Here is a 5,858-nt window from a genome sequence, read left to right on the forward strand (position 1 = left end):
GGAACATACCTGAAAATTGTGAAGGCTATTTATTGCTGAGCCCATGGCCAACATCATTCTTAATGGAGAAAAAACTGAAACCATACCCTTTAAAAACTGTAACAAGACAGGGTGACCTCTTTCACCACTTCTATTCAACATTCTCCTCGAAACTCTAGTCAGAGCAATTAGGCAGACGAAAGAAATTAAAGGGATATGAATAGGAAAAGAGGAACTTAAGCTGTCACTATTTGCTGATGACATGATTCTTTATTTAGAGGATCCAAAAACCTCCTCCAGAAAACTTCTAGACCTCATCAATGAATTCAGCAAAATAGCAGGCTATAAAATCAACACGCATAAATCTAAAGCCTGTTTATACGCAAGCGACAAAACAGCTGAAAGGGAAATGAGGAAAAAACTCCATTTGCAATAGCCTCAAAAAAAAATAAAATACTTGGGAATCAATCTAACCAAAGAGGTAAAAGATCTCTACAATGAAAACTACAAAATATTGAAGAAAGAAATTGAGGAAGACTTTAGAAGATGGAAAGATCTCCCATGTTCTTGGATAGGCAGAATTAATATTGTCAAAATGGCCATACTACCAAAAGTGCTATACAGATTCAATGCAATTCCAATTAAAATCCCAATGATGTACCTTACAGAAATAGACCAAGCAATCATGAAATTCATCTGGAAGAATAAGAAACCCAGAATAGCAAAAACAATCCTTAGCAGGAAGAATGAAGCAGGGAGTATCGCAATACCAGAACTTCAACTATACTACAAAGCAATAGTAACAAAAACAGCATGGTATTGGCACCAAAATAGACAGGTAGATCAATGGTAAAGAATAGAGGACACGGACACAAACCCAAATAAATACAATTTTCTCATACTCGAAAAAGGTGCCAAAAATATGCAATGGAGAAAAGATAGCCTCTTCAACAAATGGTGCTGAGAAAACTGGAAATCCATATGCAACAAAATGAAACTAAATCCCTATCTCTTACCCTGCACAAAAATCAACTCACAATGGATCAAGGACCTGGGAATCAGACCACAGACCTTGCATCTTATAGAAGAAAAAGTAGATCCAAATCTTCACCTTGTTGGCTTAGTATCAGACTTCCTTAACAGGACTCCCATAGCACAAGAAATAAAAGCAAGAATCAATAACGGGGATAGATTCAAACTAACTAGCTTTCTCTCAGCAAAGGAAACTATCAGCAATGTGAAGAGAAAGCCTACAGAGTGGGAGAATATCCTTGCCAACCATACTTCAGATAGAGCACTAATTTCCAGAATATATAAAGAACTCAAAAAACTCTACACAAAGAATACAAATAACCCAATCAACAAATGGGCTAAGGAAATGAACAGACACTTCACAGAAGAGATCTATAAGCAATCAACAAAGATATGAAAAAATGTTCACCATCTTTAGTAATAAGAGAAATGCAATTCAAAACTACCCTAAGATTCCATCTCACCCCAATTAGAATGGTGATTATCAAGAATACAAGCAACAATAGGTGTTGGTGAAGATGTGCGGAAAAAGGTACAATCATACATTGCTGGTGGGGCTGCAAATTAGTGCAGCCACTCTGGAAAGCAGTATGGAGATTCCTTAGAAAACTTGGAATGGACCCACCATTTGACCCAGCTATCCCACTCCTTGGCCTATTCCCAAAGGACTTAAAATCAGCATACTACAGAGATACAGCCACATCAATGTTCATAGCTGCGCAATTCACCATTGCCAGATTGTGGAATCAACCTAGATGTCCTTCAATTGATGAATGGATAAAGAAATTGTGGCAAATATATACAACGGAATATTACTCAGCTATAAAGAATAATAAAATTATGGCATTTGCAGGCAAATGGATGAAATTGGAGAATATCATGCTAAGTGAGATAAGCCAATCTCAAAAATCCAAAAATCGAATGATCTCACTGATAAGCGGATGATGACACATAAATGGGGGTGGGAGTGGTGCAAGAATGGAGGAAGGAGGGACTGTATAGAGGGAAAGAGGGGTGGGAGGGGTGGGGGGGAAGGGAAAAAAAATAATCAAACATCATTGCCCTATGTAAACATATGATTACACAAATGGTATGCCTTGACTCTATGTACAAATAGAGAAACAATATGTATCCCATTTGTATACAATAATAAAAAAAAAATGAAATGATGTATTTATTGGAGTGCAAAAGACAAAGAAGAACTCACGGGCATCAGCTGCCACACAACCTGGTTCCTGTGGGACCCCACATTCCACCAGGAAGTGAGCAGTATTCCTTCAGCAGCCCCCTAGCCTTGGCCAAACCCCACCCACACTAGGCAATATCTTCCTCCTTCCCCTGATGTGATGATTGACGGGGAGCTGTTTCTCACCTGCACAACTAGCCCCAGATTATGGATTAGAAGCTGAATCATGATTTTCATTGGTTGTCTGCTTAATAATTTAGAAATAACAGAAAACCCCATCCACATTTTAGCATAATGTTAACTAGCACAGTGTGGCCAGTGAAGCCCAGCAAGATTACTTCAGCTTTTGCTTGTGGTGCATAGAAGTTCCCGAAGCTTCCTCTACTTCCCATGTATCACAAGGCAAGGAAACACAAAACAAACTAATATTCCTGTTCACACTTGGAGAAAGTGTAGACTGGTACAAACTTTGTGAAGGCCAATTGGGGAACTGTATCAAAGACCCAGAAAATTAACAAAAGGAAAAAAAAGAAATTTTGACCCAAATACCCCACTTCACCAATTTCTCCTAAGGAAATCAGAGATAAGTGAATGAAGATGGACCACAGAGCCATTTATTGTTATGTTGCAAACAACAGGAAAAACTGAGTTACTACATACTGAATAATAAGAAGTATGTTTAATGAATTATGACATATTCATTAAATTGAACATTGAAATACTGTGCAGGCATTAAGTAATAATATAGCTGAATATTTACTATCATAGGAAGTTTCAAAATAATTTGAATTCATTCTGGGGAAAAAGTGTATTTAGCAAAGTCAAAGTAGAGAATTTATACCAAAGACAAACAAGAGTTGTCTTTGGATGGTAAAAGTACAAATTATATTTGACTCATTTTTATTTCTAATATTTCTAAACTAGAGTCAATTTTTCATTAAGAAAAACAATAAAATGTTTTCTGCTTGCTATTTTTTCCCAGCTGCCCCTGCTTAATAGCAACAGAGATCGTTAAGAGCCAGGTACCCTGCTAGGCACTTTTGCACATCATCTTATTTAATCCTCACTGATGTACATGGATCTCAATTTACAGATATTAGCCTGACCATATTTATTGCTGAGGCTGGTGCCGGGGAGGACATCAGGTTACATAGAGAGGTCCTGTCTTCACCACAAACTGATAAACAAATCCTGAGCAGGCTCTATGTTCTATTTACTTCTATATCCCTCTACAGGACTTATATAGGGTAGAGGATACTCCCAGTTTCCACTTCAAGTTACCCTCGTGTTGACCTCTGAAGGCTTTCCCTAGGAGGATTCTTCCCAGAGACCCATGCATGTCCTTGTTCCTCAAGCTATAGATGAAAGGGTTCATCATGGAGGTCACCACAGCATACATCACTGTGGCTACTGCATCCTTCATGGAGTAGGTATACAGGGGCTTCAGGTACACCATGCCAAGTGTCCCACAGAAGAGAGAGACAACAGCCAAATGGGAGGCACAGGTGGAGAAGGCTTTGTACTTTCCAGTGACTGAGGGTATTCTGAGGATGGCTCTGACAATGCAGACGTTTGACATGATCATGAACCCTAGTGGGGTGAGAAGATGAAGCAGCCTGTGGTGATCAGCACGGTGTGGTTGATCTGGGTGTTGGAACACGTGAGCCTCAGCAGGACATACATCTCACAGAAAATGTAATGGAACTTGCGGGATCCACAGAAAGTCACCCTGGTCATGAGGAGTGTGTGGATGAGGCCATGGAGAATAGATAGGGCCCAACACAAGGTGAGTAGCAGGATACAAAGCTTAGAGTTCATGGCTGTGACATAGTGGAAAGGGTGGCAGATGGCCACATGGCAGTCATATGCCATCACAGCCTGAATGAGATTGTCCAGGGCCACCAAGGGACCAGGAAGAAGAGCTGTGTCAGACACCCTGTGTAGGAGATGAATTTATTCTGGGACTGAAGGTTCACCAATATCTTGGGAATCATGTTGGGTGATGAAGAAGAGGTCAGTGAGGGAGAGGTTAGCCAGTAAGAAGTACATGGGGGTGTGCAGGTGGGAGTCAGAGCCAATGGCCAGGATGATGAGCACATTTCCCTCCACAGTGAACAGGTACATGGGCAGAAATGTCCAGAACAGTAACTGCTGGTGCTCGGGAATCTCTGAGAGCCCCATGAGCAGGAACTCAGAGTCCCCACTCTGGTTGCCTGTATCCATTCCCCACTTGCTGCAACAGGAGCATCAACAAATGCTTACCAAATGATCTCAGATGGATACAAACCCAAACATAAACAAAACCCAGTGTTTTCTCAGTATTAACAATTTTGTGATATTTTTAGATTGGCAGCAAATAAATAACAAGCACAAAAACATAACATGGGAAAATCTTTATGGACATAATCATTTCAGCAACTTTTAATCTATCACATGTGATATTCTAGAACTAATATCTACTTCTTATTTTAATTCTTATCCTACAATACAATACTCTTAAAGTGATTAAAGATTAGTATGCTATGTTATGATATTGAATTGTCTTTCAAGTTATATTTAAAAATTGCTGTATGCATTATAAGCAATGGATATTGTACAAATGGACAAAGGGGAAAGAAAAATATAGGGAAAGGAAATATTATCATTGTTTGCTCATATGATGATCTCTCTGAGAAAATTAAGACTATCAACTGAAATGTCATTAGAAATGAAGAAGGATGTCAGTGAAGTGACCAGTCACAAGAGGAATAGACTCAAAACTAATGGTGCTCCCAGGAAGTCCTGTACCACAGTGACTGTGCCGACGGAATGCTGGAATTCAAGTCCCAGCACTGCCGCTGACTAGCTGTGGAGCCTCAGGCAGGTTGCTTGAGCCCTTTAGGTCTCACTCAGTTCCTTCAAACCAGCTGAGGTGACTGTCAACAAGTGAATCAGAAAACATGGCTTATACACACAATTGAATTTTGTTCAACCATGAAGCAGAACGAAAGTAAGTCACTTGTAGGAAAGTAGAACTGGAGAGCATTATGTTAAGAGAAATAAGGCAAACTCAGAAAGACAAGGATCATATGCTTTCCCTTATATGTGGAAGCTAGACAGAAAAGGCAGAGCGGGGGTAGGGGTCCCATGAAAACAGAAGAAAGACCAACAAAACATTGCGGGGGTCAGGGGAAGGGAAGATAGGAGAGCAAGGGGAGACACTGAGGAGTAAAACCGATCAAATTCTCTTACAGGTATGTACAACTAGGCCACAGTGAAATCCCCTACTCTATATAATTAATATACACCAATAAAAAAGAATAAAAAAACTCAATTCCTTTAAGTGAAAAATGTACTATAGCAAAAATATGTATTGTAGCAATGATGAAATTAAATAACAAAAGATTTGGCATGCAGCAAGCACTCAATCAATATTGCCTATCATATGTGTGTATAATATATATGTATATTGGATATGTATGACATACATACACACAATAGGTTACAATACAATGTAAAGCAACTCCATCCACAATATCAGCAAATTAACATATTATGATGCTCATGAGGATTAGGCAGTACCTCTAAATTCTCCAGAAAGACCTAAAATAATGATTTAAAAATGGAATAGGTAATAGAGAGATTCTGGAAATAAGTAGTTTCTTAAGGTCTAAGATTCTAG

The 5,858-nt window shown here is 39.1% G+C and overlaps 1 pseudogene; it reads right to left on the reverse strand.

Moving 5' to 3' along the window:
* Positions 1 to 3,416: 3,416 nt before the first annotated feature.
* LOC124979401 (olfactory receptor 1D2-like) lies at positions 3,417 to 4,420 on the reverse strand (annotated as a pseudogene).
* Between the last annotated feature and the right edge of the window lie 1,438 nt (positions 4,421 to 5,858).

This window comes from Sciurus carolinensis, chromosome 3 (genome assembly GCF_902686445.1).
Source record: "Sciurus carolinensis chromosome 3, mSciCar1.2, whole genome shotgun sequence".
Classification (NCBI taxonomy): Eukaryota; Metazoa; Chordata; class Mammalia; order Rodentia; family Sciuridae; genus Sciurus; species Sciurus carolinensis.